At 38.2% G+C, this 18,635-nt stretch overlaps 1 long non-coding RNA gene across 1 annotated transcript; it reads right to left on the bottom strand.

Annotated features, from left to right (window-relative positions):
• Positions 1-5,270: 5,270 nt before the first annotated feature.
• LOC118761519 lies at positions 5,271-15,540 on the bottom strand. Its single transcript, XR_004997439.1, has 3 exons — positions 15,503-15,540; positions 7,404-7,530; positions 5,271-5,353 (listed from the first exon to the last, which is right to left on the bottom strand). It is a non-coding gene; the product is annotated as an uncharacterized LOC118761519 (long non-coding RNA).
• Between the last annotated feature and the right edge of the window lie 3,095 nt (positions 15,541-18,635).

Genomic DNA, 18,635 nt, shown 5'->3' with positions numbered 1-18,635 from the left:
TAATCGACTTAATCCCCTTGTTTTTCTCCTCTATGTTTAGCCCACTGTGGGCAATAAAGAAGTAAATATTTTTCTGTTTAATTTATATTAATCCAGGGTTTAGTATAATGTGTATCACATGATTTGGTTGGGTATTTAATATAAGGAATTCGTTTTTTTACGTCATCAAAGATAGTGCTGTTATTAGACCTCTATCTTGTTTACTGATTAAAAGACATATGTTGTCATAACATCCAAAATAATATAATATATTTATTTATCAAATTTTATCGAATAATATTTAATTATAATTTATTTTATTTTATTTAGAGGAATGTTTACAAGATAAAACAGAATCTTGATGGTTATTAAGAAGTTCAAATTTCGAAGTCAAGATTTGATAGATTTCGTCTACATGTAAATTTCATCATATTTTACCAATATTATGTCTCACCAGTGCTTCTGCTGAATGTCAGAGGTCTGGTGAAACCCACTAATATGGGTAAAATTCCTTACCTTAGGGACTTGAGCACAAGCAACCATGCAATATGCATAGCGCTGACTGAAACGCACCTGTCAAGCAGTATAGCAGATGCAGAAATACACATACCGAAGTATACTGTTTTTCGGTCGGACAGGAAGGAAAGAACTCATGGTGGGGTTGCCCTGTACGTCCGTGAAGATGTCACACCCATAGTACTGTTGACACACTCAAACTCAGTCTGTGACACACTGATAGTACACATGAAACAACCGAAAATAGTAATATGTGTCACATATCGGCCACCAGACACCCCTAGTCATGAAGGAGTGTTTGAAGATAGCCTCAGAAGAATAGAAGAAGTCCTGGACAAACTGGACCAGGGTAACACCATTCTACTGCTGGGAGATTTTAACCTTCCGAAAGTCAAATAGCCAGATGGCCATCTCCTCCCTGGAATGACATCACTTGAACAGAGACAGACAGAGTCCTTGTTGGCTCTCACACGCAAGTTTTTCATGGAGCAAGCAGTGCTTTGGCCAACAAGAGGTGAGAATGTCTTGGACCTCTGTTTCACAAGCAACCCGATGCTCATCCACAACATAATGGTAACACCAACAATTCTCTCAGATCACAACTTAGTAGAGGTAATGATATATGGTATGAGAGAGTTAGTTGAGACGCAGCCATTAGAAAATACCACAGGCCTATCCAGTCTAAACTTCCATAAGGCAAACTGGAAGAAGATCAACGAAGAGATCCGAAAACATGACTGGAGTGACTTCATCACCACACAAGACACCAACACACATTTCCAACATTTCATGACAACAATACAGAACATATGCCATAAGTTTGTCCCGGAGAAAAAAGCCAGCGGGCATAGGAACGTTATTCCCAGAGACAGGAAAATACTTATGAGGCGAAGAGCTAAGCTCTCGAAGCAACTGAATGCACGGCAGAGAAACAATGAGGGACTCCACCTGAAACTTTTTGAAACGGAAACTGCACTCAAACTTTCCTATGAGAAGGAGAGGGCAGAGAGAGAAGCCAGGGCCATAGAGAATATTAAAACAAACCCTAAAGCCTTCTTTGAATTTGCGAAAGAAACCACCTCGGTACACTGCAAGATTGGCCCACTCTTTGATAAAAAGGGCTCTCTAACTGAGGACCCCCAAGGGATAAGTGAAATACTAAAGGAACAGTATAAAAGTGTGTTCACATCCCCTCTGGGGCACATGCAAATCACAAACCCAGAAGTTTTCTTTGATGCCACAACACTCCAAAACCAAACAACAACCATCGACCACATAGACATAACAGAGAGGGGTGTAATATCTGCCATAGAAGAAATGAGAATAAACTCAGCTGCTGGACCAGATGGATTCCCAGCAGTCCTCCTAAAAACATGCAGGCATGCCCTAGCGGGACCACTGAAGAAGCTCTTCAGTGGTTCCTTGGCTAACGGTAAACTGCCCAGGGCGCTAAAAGAAGGCACCATATGCCCTATCCACAAAGGAGGGAGTAGAGCAGAGGCCAAAAACTACAGGCCAGTCTCCCTGACGTCACACATAAGTAAGGTCATGGAACGAATCATCAGAAAAAAACTGATCACGTTCCTCGAAGAAACTAACCGTCTCACTGACACACAGCATGGCTTTCGCCCAGGAAGAAGCTGCCTTACGCAGCTGTTACAACACTACGACTGGGTACTGAAACAACTACTGGATCGCTCACAGGTGGATGTGGTATATCTCGACTTTGCGAAGGCCTTTGACAAAGTCGACCACGGAGTGATATGTCACAAATTACTCAGACTCGGCATAACAGGAAAAGTAGGTGAGTGGATACATGACTTCCTGAAGGACAGAAGCCAGATGGTTGCAGCCAATGGAGCCCTCTCGGGAAAGACACCAATAGCAAGCGGGGTGCCACAGGGCACAGTCTTGGGACCCTTGCTGTTTTTGGTGGCGCTCTCTGACATGCCCTTGGTAGCACAAACAACATCCCTCACTAGCTATGCTGATGACACAAAGGTAGCACAGGCAATCAAAAACCCAGCTGATGCTGACCTTTTACAACAAGATCTGGATGCCATATACAAATGGGCTGAAGACAACAACATGCAATTTAATGCTGGTAAATTTCAAGCCTTACAATATCAAGCTGTAAACACATATACATTACAACACAACTATACTGGTCCAGGAGGGATCGAAATCCCAGTATCGAAATCAATACGGGACCTGGGGATAGACATGAGTGACGATGCATCTTTTTCTTCACACATCGCGAAGGTGGCGACAATGTGCAGACGACTCACTGGCTGGATCCTGAGGACATTCCGGACAAGAGACTGCGAGACCATGTTGACACTATGGAGGACATTTGTCCTAAGCCGCCTGGACTACTGCTCCCAACTGTGGTCACCGCATAGTGTCAAACTAACCACAGAGCTTGAGACAATCCAAAGACATTTCACCAAGAGGATTTCCACCATGAAAGAAAAGAACTATTGGGAGAGGCTTAGGGAACTCAATTTGTACTCCTTGGAACGAAGACGAGAGAGATATGCAGTGATATACATATGGAAAATCCTGGAGGGACTAGCACCAAATTTTGGAATTGAGAGCTGTTCCAATCCCCGTACAGGACGTCACTGTGTGGTGCCAAAGGTCCCGTCTTCCACATCCAGGGTAAGGAGCAGATACTGTAATAGCCTGGGGTTCAGGGGCCCTCAGCTTTTCAACAAACTGCCAAGAAAACTAAGAGATCTACATGATGCGGATGTGGACATTTTCAAAAAACATCTAGACAAGCTGCTTTCCGGGATCCCAGATGAACCCACTGCAAGGTACGAAGGTAACCTAAGGGCAGCAGCTACAAACTCTCTCTTAGATCAGTGGCCAGCCACGGCAAACTGGACTTAGAGAGGGTAGCAACAAGGGCGGTGCCCCAGCATGGCCTCAGCCGGATGGCTGAAACAAGTAAAAGAGTAAAAGAGTATTATAGGATTTAACAACTGATAATTTCCCATTTAATGCTGTAGAGCTTCGTCTTTAACCTTAGCTCAGAAGTACAATGCAAACCAAAAGGCGTACATCGAAGAGCAAATCAACCGTATAAAAGAAGCAGTTGACTGCAGACAAATCACCACAGACTGGAAAGCCATAAACAACTTGTCTGGTCGCAAATCTAAGTCACCATAAAAAAAATACAGCCAAAAGTTCTACAAGTAGGGTGGAAATTCCACTTTGAAAAGCTGCTCAACAGCAATACATCTCTCACAGAGAATTTTGTTGTGATACCAATCCCACCGCTGCTCACCAATATTCCAAATGGTAAGATTACCCTCAGAGAAGCATTAACTGCTGCTAAACAGCTTAAGACTGGCAGATCGTGTGGTGTTGACGGTGTGCTTCCATGTTGACTTCTTTTTACTTCTTCCTATTCTAAATTCTACTTACATCCCCACTCAAGCTCCATCGAAATTCAAGCTGAACCGCATCATTCCTGTTCCGGAGAAGAGAGATCTATCAGAATATGGCTCGTATCATGGCATCACCTTGATGTCATGCTCAGCAAAACTCTTCAACTGTATCATGTTCATTACATCCGAAACCCTATCGAAACACTACTCAGATCAAAACCAATACAACTTTCGCAAAGGCCTCTCCACTCTCGAACCTATTTTAACTCTTCGCCGTTTCATTGAAACGATCTCATCAAAGAAACGTAAGTCTGTGTGCGTCTACTTTGTAAATTTCCCCCAAAGCTTTTTTCTTTGCCCACCGTAAGCGAATGTTTCAGATTCCCTCTGCTAATAGCAAGACAAATGAAGTTGTAAATGCTATCCTATCTAACTATGTGAACCGTAAACGTCTCGTAAGCACCCCTGACGGAGACACCGTCACATTCGCAGGAGTACTACAAGAGGAAACCTTAGCGCCTTTCCTTTTCGCTATAATCTTGGGTCATGTATTATAGCTCGCTACAGTATTTGAACGAGGCATAAATTAACATTCCCGGCAAGGCTCATACTGTTCAGTATTACACCTCACTGGTCTCGACTTCGCGGATGTCATCGCCCTCGACTCACATTCAATCGCAAATGTTCAAACTCGCCTCATAATTATGCAGCCATTGAAGTTGGCCTCTCAATAAACTGCTCAAATTCAAATACCATACTTCTAGTGTATATAACCTCGTTCTATCTACACTAGAGATATGCGCATTTTTATAGGTGCGGCTCACAAACATTTACACAATACATTCATACATCTGAATGCTAACATATACGCGTGAGCGAGCAATTATTGTTGAATTGTTTCCTTTGTCTGTCTGTCTGTCAGTCAGTATGTATGTATTATGTATGTATGCAATATAAAAAAATCCACGAATCGGATAAAGAATACTCAATACAGATGTAGAATAAAGTTCATATTTTGACAGTCTGTGTATATAATTTATAAAACGGTGTCATTGAACTTCATGACACCGTTATATAATCGTGCATCCATGGACGGTACAATATCATTCTTCACATATTTCCACAAGAAACATGGATACACATCCATGGAAAGGATATATAGAATAGATATGTTAATGTATGTTAATGTATGCGGTGTGTACGTTGGTTAATTTTCCAAGCGTTATCCAGACTGAGCTTTTTATATACATGCATATTAATAAATGCTAAGGTACGCATTAAACAACTGATATATCTTCGAATAGCTAAATACTTACCAATCCCTGTTTAAAAGACAGTGAAGCTATTTTCAAGCAGAGCACACTGCTTAGTAAAGGGATTAGGATAATCGGATGAAGGTTGGGACCGACTATCATAAGAAAAAATATTAATGCGGTGCTTTCCATTATAGAGCAGACGATACCCTGAAAATAGATAAAATGGAATAGCATGGATCAAACCGGTGGAAGAAGAGGTCAAAAATCAGAGAGACAAACAGACAGACTGGGAGAAAGCGGGACAGAGAGAGAGAGAGAGAGAGAGAGAGATAGGAAGAGAGAGAGACAGGAAGAGAGAGAGAGAGAGAGAGAGAGAGAGAGAAGGAGAGCGAGAAAAAGAGAGAGAGAGATTTCTAGTTTTATAGGTTTTCAACTGATTAATCTGTTACGTTAACGTTTTCAATAATGTCTTTGCAATAATAATAATAATAATATTGATTTCAAATGTTGGCACAAGGCCAGCAATTTCGTGAGTGTGGGTAAGTGGATTACATTGACCGTTCCAGCCCGAACAGATAAAATGCAAAGTCGACCACGACAGAATTTGAACTCAGAACGTAAACACGGACGAGTTTTGTATTAATAAATCACCTTTGATTTTTTTTTTTTTGTTAACATTCCGGCGACGAAGATTAACTCTGGATTTCCCCCCGTATAGTTCGTGAATTTAGAGGGTCAGATTTGCGATTCTATCCCTTTATTTCACATCGTAGTTGGCCAGATTCCTGAAGGTTCCACTTGCGCATCCACATCAAACAAGGCACAGTGTCAGACTTTAGATCATAGGTTCTCCAAAGTGGGCTCTACCGTCCCCCGGTGGGCGTGGAGACGGTCCCTGTGGGCACTGATGCCTAAGAGGGTGGCGTGGGTGGGGGCGCTAGAGAAAAAGGAGGCGTTGGGAGAAAAGCTGTGGACTGGGTGACGCTATGAGTTTATTATGATAATATTATAGTAATGTATACAAATTATATAATATATTAAATATCAAATGATTCATAGTGTATATAAATTAGTTAAATATAAAATATTTATTTATACATAAAAATATGGGTAGAGACGCTGAGGGTATTATGTGGCCATGAAAGGGGCGGTGGTCCAAAAAGTTTGAGAACCTCTGCTTTAGATCGTGTATGTGCATTTTTAACCACTTCGATGTTTACGCAGGGTCAGTTATACGACGTTATGAGTAGAGAAACGGACTCCAGTAACTTGAAAATTAGTGTCGACCAAACAGAAAATATCGTCTTCAAAGAAGTTTTGTAATCATATTGATATTATCGAAAGGAATACGATTCATAATTTAAATAAGGAAATTTGTGAACCTGGAATGTATAAGAGTATAAACAAGCGTAAAATATTGTAAACAACTAAAATAAAAGTATATCTAAACAACATTTTTTTTCTTAATACTTTTTATGTAGTGGTCGAAGGACGCTCTGTCTTTTATTAGGAGTGGTCCACAACCATTCATGATACAGTGACTGAGAGCCTATTTAAGTTCGGGAGTGAATCGCCATCACATGTCACTAACACATGTCATAAAGCTGTTCTGTGCGTGTATAGATACATATACATACATATATAAATGTGTGTGCGTATGTGTGTACGTATGTGTGTATGTATTAGAGCCAGAAAAAATCTTCACAAACTCAGTTTCACGTAACCGTTCGTCAGACAGTTGCGATATATATATATATATATATATATATATATATATATATATATATATATATATATATATATATATATATATGCAATATGTATGTATGTATATATACATACGTGTGTGAGGTAGTTTTTGTGCAGCATAATACCTACGTGTATGCACCTTTACGTTGTTGTTAGTCATCACCGCTTGACAACTAGTGTTGGTTTGTTTACCACCCGTAACTTCACGGTTCAGCAAAGAAGATTAATAGAGTAAGTATCAAACCTCAAGAAATTAAGTCCTAAATACTGGGTTCGATTTTTTTCGACTAACACCCTTCAAGGCGATGCCCCAGCATGGCCCCTGTCCCATGACTATAAAAAGTGAAGGGTAAAAGATGATGGTTACCGGTAAAATGACATACAGCGTGACACTCGAATATCAGCCAATCCGTGCACACACACGCACAAACACACACATACACACACAATGAGGAAAACATTGTTAGGAAATTTTGAATGAAAAAAAAATATTAAATTTGTGACATACCAATAGAAAAGATGGCAGCGATGGCCATTCGCGTAATTTGCCAATGAGGAGAAAAGACGAGCACCACAAAAGTTTGACTATAGTAATAATTTCGGGTACAGCAAGCACTAATGTCATTGAAGCTATCCTGTGAAGGGAAAAAGAAAAATTGTTAAAAAACCTTCCATCGAGGAAGCATTCTTTTAAGATAAGACAAATACGATCGTGATTCCACGATATTGATTACTCTAAAACTGTTTTCAGATAAATTCGTTTTTTTTTTTCTCTTCTTTGCACTCAGTCATTAAATGTCTGAAAAGAAGTAAACTTTATTCAAATTTCAAAAATGTAATTTCTAGTGTAACAAGAGTTTGAAAAACGTCGTTACATGGTCTCCAAGATTGTCTCCTTTGCATATCAGGACGTATTCATTATTCTCAGCAATTTAGGGTCCAAGTACGGAAAGTTACTGACCTCCACAAGTTGTATACTATAATTGGAATTTATCGGCAAGTGGCTTTAATTCTCATTGATTGTCACAGTGCCGTGTATATCAACTCATAACCAAGGAAACTATTATACAAAATGTACCAACGCTCACTGGGGATCCAAAAATGAACAACATTCTGAAAACACATAAATTCATCAAATACAAAATAGCGACACAAATCGCTGAAAAGACTTCTAACAAGTGCGAAGCTTTACACAACAACCATGAAACCAACAGTTAAAAATGTGAACTACTAAACTGTAGAACATGCCTAAACCTACTGGAAAGCTCAGAATTATTTTTCAAACAAGGAGAGAAGTTTACTATAAAAAACTAACTTCACTAGTGTTTCCGAGAATCTAATTTATGTTATAGCCTGTTCAGGTTGTGGACATAACTATATGGGACAGTTAAGTATGACACTGAGACGGAGAACCACACTACATAAGGAACAGACTCGGTCCCCGCCGTGTAGATAGATTCCCTTGAGTGAACACAGAGAGATGTGCAGGTATTATCCAACCAAACTTCACAGTTTCCCCATCTACCAGAGCAAAGAAACAATTTATTTACATGAACGTTTAAATAAAGAAAATATATTTATTGACAAATACAGAACAAGCCTAAATATGAACGCGTAACCAACCTTAGTCTCAGTATATATTTTATTTCTTAAACACATACCCATCACTGTACATATTTCATCTCACTACTTTAGCTTTTGAGTTTTTGTTTATATATTTATCCATCCCCTCCCCGAAAAATGAGCAATTGCCTCCCCTGTTTCCAATAACCTCACAAATTACCTTCCCATAGATTTTTTTACTTGTTTTTTCATTCACTCACAAGCTTCTCCACCCACGACATAGAATAAAATCTTCTTAAGAAAGTACGAAATTACAATTACGAGAGCGAAACCGGTTAACAAACACAATACTCTTTCACTAATAAAATATATTAAAACAATGTAAACTGTATTTTCCTTCCTTTATATATATATATATATATATATTATATATATATATATATATATATATATATATATATATACATTCAATAATGAGGGTGAAAAAAATTTTAGATATTAATTCAATAATACCCTTATTTTAACACCAAGCGACCTAGCACAATAAACCAGGGAGACAAATACATATTTATCCGTAAATATAAGAGAGCCAACTTTGAATATGTTAACTCTAGTGCTAGAAATAGCTCCACCGGTATAGTCGCCAACGATAATTCCACATAGAAATAGCACTACCCTCAACGTAATGAAATCGAAATACAACTAAAAAGTGGATTAATGTTGTACAATTGTTTCTTCATCAACAAAATATGCAAATTATACTCACATAATTGTCTATGAATCATCAGCAACATTTGTCGACAAATGTTGCTGATGATTCATAGACAATTATGTGAGTATAATTTGCATATTTTGTTGATGAAGAAACAATTGTACAACATTAATCCACTTTTTAGTTGTATTTCGATTTCATTACGTTGAGGGTAGTGCTATTTCTATGTGGAATTATCGTTGGCGACTATACCGGTGGAGCTATTTCTAGCACTAGAGTTAACATATTCAAAGTTGGCTCTCTTATATTTACGGATATATATCTATATATATAAAACTGTAGTTGTGTGAGTGTCTGTCCCCTTCGATTTAGATTCCTAACTACTCCCACATTTTGAGGTGCAGTTTAACCAAATTCGGGTATCTTATAGTCGTGATTCATATCGAGCCCGTCTGAGTATTAGCGCGCGTCTACGATGAGTCTACGATTTTTAAAATAATTTAACATCATTTTTTATTCCATTTTAATGCATAATTTTTCGTGTGTCGATGGCGGCGGAGTTGGTGTCCATGGTCACACCTGCACCTGTTTGCTTCTCCCCCTTCTTCCCTCCCTCGTAAAGCTGTGGGGAAGGGAGTGTAAGGAAATCAACGTCGTAAAGCGTTGTCAAGGAGACCAGCGTTCTTTTAGAACAACGACTTCATGGCTTGAAGACACCAAAACAGAAATGGCTAAGAAAGCCCGAATTGGCATCTATAAGGGAAGTAACTCTCTAAAAATGCTTATATAGTTATTTCCCTTACAAACCGAGCAACGCCGGGCGATACTGCTAGTATATATATATTTATTTATTTATTTTCATATAAATATATATATATATATATATATAAAGGGTAAAGACCCCCTTCGGTCATGAATGACCATGGGATTGCACCTAGAAAGTTACCCTCCTAGACACAAGTCTGGGCAAGGTTGTTTTTATGGAAGGCCAGCAGTCGCCCATGCATACCAGCCTCCCCTCTCCACGCCACCAGTGTTATCCAAGGGAAAGACAAAGGTCGATACAGCTTGGCACCAGTGACGTCGCAACTCATTTCTACAGCTGAGTGAACTGGAGCGACGTGAAATAAAGTGCCTTGCACGAGAACACAACACGCAGCCCGGTCCGGGATTCGAGCTCACAACCTCACGATCGTAAGCTCGACGCTCTAACCACTGAGCCATGCGCCTTCATATATATATATATATATATATATATATATATATTGAGTAGTTGAAGGATAATTCGAATTAACCGATACCTGGGTAGCAAATTCACATCAGAAAAACACGGTTGAAGTTACGTGTCTAGGGCATAGATTACGTGCTTTCGTGTGGAAATTTGTATGTTTATTTTAAAAATATAAATATATGAAAGAATGGAGCTGAACGAAGAATTAACAAAATTCCTTTATTTTCGACATATGTTTCGAAGGCTGCATATTCCTAATTGCGAAGGAATAAGGAGTACATTATGCCGCTTTCTCATCAGGAAAAGCAAGGAACTTATGTCAGCATCAAAATGCACAAAAAACCTTTAGATGATTGCTCACACAGAGCCCATGGCGGTAATGAGTGTCTCTTTAAAATATTCCTTATAAGGAGTGACGTCAAAGTGGATGAAAGTAGAAGAATCTAGAAGGTTCTAAAGGTTCAAGGGCTCAAACGAAGTAGGCGGAGAGAGGCAAAAGAATAGGAAGGTGAAAGGGTGCAGGTCATATGAATGGTGGATTTTGTTAATATCTTTTGTGAATGAGTGCATGTGTGTGTGACTGTATATAACTGCATTAATGTGTGTGTGTATGTATGTGTATGCGTGATTGTGTATGTGGATGGGTAGATGTCAGAAAACAGACAGTGGTGAGGTGAGAGATTTGTGTCTGTGTGTTTGATTGTGCATACTATAGAAGGAGGGAAATAGAGAGATAAAGAGAGAGAGAGAGAGAGAGAGAGAGAGGAGGGCGAAGTAAAGGGACTAAGGCAACAACCTCACTGGATTGGGTAGTAGTTCTTTGAAAGTATAAAAAAAAATTTATGACTATGGGGGTGACATATATAAGAAAAGAAGTTATATAAATTAAAATTCAAGGGGTTATCTATATTAATCATTATTCATATGAGTGAAAGGTGTGTTTTTGCCAGTGCATGCACCTGTATGACCTCTCAACGATTGTATTTATTAAAGGGACTTTGGCGAACAAAATATGAAAAAGTTCGGAATTACAGATGCCACAAACTTTTCTGCCCTTATCAAACGGAAAGGACACCGACAATATGGACCATTCCAGCTTGAAAGTTGTATTGCTGTCCTTCAGACGCCAAACTAATTTACTTAGTCCCGTGCTGTGTTGTTTTCTCTTATCTCGGAAAGTTGAATAATGATTGGAGATCCTTTGGGTTAATTTAGAAGAGGTTGCTCCAACGTAGAAGAAGACATCGGTTCCAGAAGAAATTTTGCACTGGTAAATGGTGTTTCTAATTTTGGAATTTTTGGATAAGAACTTTAATCTGTTGGGGTTAACTTCCGATACTAAGACAGCGTTTTTATTGTTATGATAGGTGTAAATATTTCTGCTAGTATTGGCCACGATACTATTCATCTTATTATCATTACTATTACTTGTAATATCGTCGGCAATTTCTCTGACTATAGGAATGCTGTGATTGTTATCATCAATAATACAACTGTTATTAGAAATGCTGTTACTATTACCACTAACACCACCACTGTTAATAATCCGGCTAATGTTATTATCATTATTACTATTGTTAACGCCAATGCTGCTATGAATGTTGCTAATATCAATACTATTTATATTATTATTATTATTATTGTATGTTAGGTTGGAATTGGTAAGGGCAGTGTCGCTACCCCTGGGTGATGAGTCCTTATTTAGCAGCTTATTATTATGGGAGGCAATTATCTGCGATAAATTTCTAGTGTTGGCGAATGCAATCCTCACGTTATGCGAATTGATAGTAGAGTAATACCTAGAATTCCTGGGAAAGTTTCTAGCTACGGCTTCACGGAACTGTAAAGGGAGATTAGACCTGATTTGTTTCCCGAAAGGAATGACAAACCAGATATAGTTTTTTTTGGACTTAGAATGGCTCAGAGTGTTAACATTTACATTAAAGGGAGTATTTCTGTGTTGTAGAATTGGTGTTGGTTTTCGATTAAAGAGACACTCATTACCGCCATGGGCTCCATGTGAGCAATCATCTAAAAGTTTTTTGTGCATTTTGATGCTGACATAAGTTCCTTGCTTTTCCTGATGAGAAAGCGGCATAATGTACTCCTTATTCCTTCGCAATTAGGAATATGCAGCCTTCGAAACATATGTCGAAAATAAAGGAATTTTGTTAATTTGTCGTTCAGCTCCATTCTTTCATATATATATATATATATATATATATATATATATATATATATATATATATATATATATATATATATATATATATATATATATATATATATATTATATATATATATATATATATATATATATATATATATATATTCATGCGTGTGTGTTACTGATTTATTCACATAATCCTTTTCATTAATGTTTTTCTTATTACGAATTGGTATTTTTTATTATTTATTTGTATTGTTTTAATTTTTATATTCCTATACCACACCACATACGCGCGCGTGCACGCACACACACACACATATATACAGCGAGAGTGAGGCAGTGACAGACACGCAACCATACACATGTGCACACACTCACACATATATATATATATATATATATATACACTCCTACTCCGTCTATGCATATATGCCAACAAATACACACACACACACCCATTCACATACCCTTCAAACTGCCTCTGACACACTATTGATCTACGCACATATGCAAACACACACACGCACACACACACACACAGCCACACCCATACATACAAACACAAACCCACACCCACACCCACACCTACCCATTCAAAACACCTGTAATTATAGCTGCTGACCTCCAAGAGCGACATTAACACACAGAATCACACAAATCGTTCCACACGCACACAGATCCTACCACACCACACACAAACACACATACATACACTACTCACACAAACACACGCATACAGTTAATACCTATTTCTTTATTACCCACAAGGGGCTAAACATAGAGGGGACAAACAAAAACAGACATAGGTATTAAGTCGATTACATCGACCCCAGTGCGTAACTGGTACTTAATTTATCGACCCCGAAAGGATGAAAGGTAAAGTCGACCTCGGCGGAATTTGAACTCACAACGTAATACCACACACACACATACGCTACTATACACACACACACATACGCTACCACACACACATACGTACACACATACTTACCACCAATCGCATACACGCTGCCACACACTCAAACACGCAGTTACTGCCACACAGACACTACCTCACACACACACGCACATACCAACCATCTTCCCAATCTCCTGTCCCAGAAAGCACTTTCTCTTCATTTCTTCTACTTCCGGTCACTTTTGAAATGTAACCGCACGCGGACTGTTGACGATTTTTCCTCCTTCCTACTTTCCCTTTGGACTTGCCGGATTTTCCTGTTTTCGAAGAAGAGCTATGTTATGTTCAAAACGTAAAATAACGACTCTCTTCTTTCTCAGTGTTCGTGTTTGTTTTATGTATACAAACTTTTCTATATATGATTTCAGTGCGAATGGTTTTGTTATACGTTGCCGTATTTTACCATCCTGTAAATAATAATAATAATGGTATTTTTATATAAGCTTAAAGCTTATGGCGAACACAGTGCAATGACTAAGAAAAATAGTCTAAATGTAACACACCTACTCGCGTTAACAAAGGGATTAGGTTCGAGTCTATCACGGAAAGGAAAGACTTCTCTTTTTCTGTCGAGGGCTTATAATCTCCTTTATTAGACTATTCGCACGGTGATAGCTGTAAGCTTTAAGCTTATATAAAAACACCATTATTATTATTATTTACAGGATTGTAAAATATGGCGCCGTTATAACAAAACCATTCGCACCGAAAGCACATATAGAAAAGGTTGTTTACATAAAACAAAGACGAACTAATATAGTTCTTAAATTAAGATAAGACGGGGAGCTGGATTTTGTGATCCTTTAAGATAAATTGTCGTATCTGTCCTTCTAGACCGGATTTCCATATACTTTGCAAAAATACTCTTGATAAGCACATTCCTTAACGAAAATACTTAGTTAATTTATTGTTTCTTTCAGGATGCCTGATGGGAGGTTACCGAAAGATATACTGTATGGAGAGCTAGCCTCCAGCAGACATGCTCGCGAGCGACCACATCTCCGTTTCAAGGACGTGTGCAAACGTGACATGAAGGCCATAAGTATGAATACCAAAACTTGGGAGAACATGGCAAAAGATCGTTCCTGCTGAAAACAGGTGCTTAGTACCGCCCTGGGGGAAGAAGATCACATATGTCAGACAGCAGAGGACAGACGGAGACGCAAGAAGACCGAACCACCAACAAATGACCAACCGACCAACCGCATTTGCGACGATTGCAGCTGTGACTGTCACTCACGCATTGGCCTTGTCAGTCACAAGTGATGCTGCAACACCAATCCAATCCAAGGTGCAAATCCATTGTCTTTCGAGACTTACGGATGCCAAAGAGATATTTGTAAATAGTTAGGGATTAGCACAAAACGATTCACTCCCAGGTATTCAAAATCGGCTATTCAACAGATAATATATAAATCCAGTAACGTAGCTATAAGACAAGAATTTAGAGATATATCCCGTTAGATTATTCTGAATATATTACCTCAGCCATATTAGGTTCCTGGAGTATATAATATCAACAATATTAATAATAAGGATTATTACGAAGTTGCATATTACCTTTAATATATCTACAGCTTTACATAGACCAACACATGTTTCAACTGCATTGATTAGTTGCAGTAGCAACCCTACAACAATGCAGTTTCTTCAGGGTCTTAACTTAATATCCTTCGATTTAACTGTTTAGAGTTTTTCGTTTACATACTCTGCGTTGTATGATGTAGGGTTGTCCGTTAAGTTAGACGCGAACAATCTCCATTTCAAGTTTTGGTTGGATCATTATTTATAGTAAATTATTTCAAACCATTAAATGTACGTATGCATGTGTGAATTTAGGCATGTGTGTGTATGTGCACGTAAACGCATCCCCAATCAGATTAGTTGATAAAGCTTTTGTACAAACAACATAACATGAACTGATTTCATGAAGATTTTCAAAGAAATTCCATAAGATAAATAGGTGTACATACCATGTTTCATTAGATTCGTGCTCGTGAAGGTACAGTAAGTAGAGAAAAGTGAGTTTGCTTAATGTAAAGAGGAATGTGTTTAAAATGAAGCCAAGAATGTTGAACAGGATCTGAAAAACAATAAATAAAAATAATAATAATATTTTCTATTATTGGCACAAGGCCTGGAATTTGGCAGGAGGAAACTAGTCGGTTAGCGCGACCCTATTGCTCAACTGGTACTTATTTTATCGACCCTAAAAGGAAAGAAGGCAAAGTCGACCTGGGCGGCATTTGAACTCGGCGCGAAGCCCACTGGTAAGAGTATATCACTCTTTATCATAAGAATTTGGTTTCGATTCCTGGAATGGACAGTGCCTTGTGTTTTTTTAGCAAAGCATTTCATTCCACATTGCTCCAGTCGATGAGTAACCCTGTAAGGGACTGGCGTCCATTTTAGGGATTATGTTAGGATCTCGATCACTTGTACGACATGGAAACTGGGCAAGCGGTCCTATGAAACCCAGGACCCGAGATAGTAAAGTGTACGGGATGGTGGTGGTGGTGGTGATGATGATGATGATGATGATGATGATGAAAATATAATCTTTCGTGGGCTGGCGGGGTCCCTTGAGACCCCAGCAAATTTTAAAACTTATGCATCTTATACATTTTTTATTTAAATGATTTTATATCTTAGGATTTTTATTGTCAATAGTTTATGTATACACGTACAAACTTTGAGCTAAAAATTTCCAATTATATGGATGTTATAGCGTAAAATGTGGACATTGAGGTCCAACTGAACCCCATTGGCATTCTGTGAAGTTATTTTTTTTTCCTGTTCTTTTTCAGATATTTTGAATACAAATTCATATATTTCAAATGCCTATCCCTAAATCAATGTTCTATAGCAAAAGAGCCATTGTAGAGGAACCATACGAAGTTTCAGTACCAGATTGTAATTCCGATAATGATATATCTGATATAATATCATAAATGAGGATGTTGAAGAATCCAATGATAATCTTTGTGATGGTTATAGTACTGATAACAGCGAAACTAATCATGAAGATGACAATACTGTGGTTCGTAAAGATAAATATACTGTATGGCTAACTGAAGCTCCCAAACGCAGACGAAATGTTCGCCAAAATGTGCTTCGTGAAAGTGCAGGCGTTCATGAAATATCTCTTTCAAAAGATTCTCGTGATTTCATTATTTTTCACTTCTTGATTCACGTTCTTATTTTAGTTATTTTACTGACTTTATAATAATTTTGCTGTTTATTAACCTCTTTTCTCTCAAACCACGTGTCCAACTTATTTACAAGAGGCGGAGATCCTTCAAAATAACGTCTCATTGACACTATCTCAATTTACACGTTCTTTCTGGAAGCCAGATGAGTTGTTTTTTTTTATCGTTCGAACCGGGCGACATACAGTTTCCACTCCAACGCACACCGGCCTCCGCAACAAGTTTTGAATAAGCTTAACTCCATTCCTCCGCTCGAGAAATTTACACGCTTTCTTTTCATTTTACTTATAGTCCATCCTCTCGTATTTGGACGGTCCAAAACACATGACGTTCTCTCCACTACCGAAGGACACAAGTGGTTGCTCGAAAAGCGATATCCTTAACTGACCCTGGATGTTAGCATTTCATATATAGGCAGAATATAACTCAGCCCTATAAATAGACGAAATACTCATCTATCTAATATTGCTGCCGCTATTTAAATCGGTGAAGTTGTGCATCTTTCCATACGTAGGGGGACTTGGCTGTTAAAAGTTAGGGACCTAAATAATGAAGAAAGTTTTCTGGTAAGATTACAAACAAACAACACCTTGGTAAATAATCGATTCATTCAGTCGAAATAAACCACAAAAACATAAATAAAAACAAAAGTGAAGCATCGATAAAATGATTTCGACTTAACTTGTCTTCGACATGGTTTCTTTCAGCAAAATGCATTTGATTGGCAAAGAGAGAAAAATCATTGCAATATATTCCTTTCTGCTTTTAGCACAAGGCCTGATATTTGACTTAAAGTTTCGTGGGCGAATACGACACGTCCGTCTTATTACATGGTTGGAGGTTCGACATATAACTAATTAAATTTGTTGAGTGCTAATTTCTTTCGTTTGTTCCTTCGTGTGAATATATATTTATTCACGGAGAAGTACAGATAGAGAGACAAAGAAAAAGGTCAGAGTGAAAAAGGTGAAGAGGGGAGAAAGAGAGTTTTTTCTTTATTATAAGCGTATGGTCTTTTTGCTATTTACTTTTTCCAGCTGTCGATCAACTTCAGTTAGATGTCGAGACCAACTAAGGTAGAAAACTACTGGAAATTTAAAATTCAAAATTTACCTCAAAATTCATCTTAGTTCTTACGTTTTGATTTCAGAACCTTCAAAGAATATCAAATAAAACTGTTGCAATGTGTGAACTTACAATAAGCAGAAAGAATAACACGATGATACAAATATCGTAGGACTTCTGATATCGGCACTAAGAAACATTTAAGTGAAAATGCTGGGCTACGACCGAAAGAGTACGATCGTGAATACGAGAGGACGAAATGTGGGTTCCTTCGAAGGAACTTCTAAAAAGTTATCTCTCCCAATGCGTAGCTGGTACCAGTTGAGACTAAGGTAGTTACCCAAAGGAAAATTCAAATGGCAGAAAAAAAAATTAAACATTACATACCTCAAAGTTCATCTTATTTCTTACGTTTCAACTGCAAAATCCCTACTGTTTAAGAATATTGCGTCCTAATTGTAGTGTCTGGAATAAAAACAACGGGATGATCAGGGTCAGAATGTCGTTGGTTAAAGGTTTGCTCAATCATGGCTACTACTGGTACATGGTTACATGTAAGACGACAGAAAAAAATGACTGAATTTACTCAAAGTATATCGCTGTCCTCAATTCTTTTGATCGCGGTAACAGAAAAAATTCAACTCTTGCACAGTATGTCGCAGTCATCAAGGGCCGTCGACATCTTGTATTTGCAAGATTTTAGGTCAAAAGTTTTGCAAGACGGCAATCTGTGACAAACACCTTTACATCTGAATAGGCCCTGTCAACGTGAAAAGAATTGTCTCAGCTGAGGACACACCGAAACGGAACCCACAACATTACGGTCATAAGC

The sequence above is a fragment of the Octopus sinensis genome, unplaced genomic scaffold (genome assembly GCF_006345805.1).
Source record: "Octopus sinensis unplaced genomic scaffold, ASM634580v1 Contig14606, whole genome shotgun sequence".
NCBI lineage: Eukaryota > Metazoa > Mollusca > Cephalopoda > Octopoda > Octopodidae > Octopus > Octopus sinensis.
Note: the sequence above shows the minus strand (reverse complement) of the source record. Positions and strands in the feature narration are given on the sequence as shown.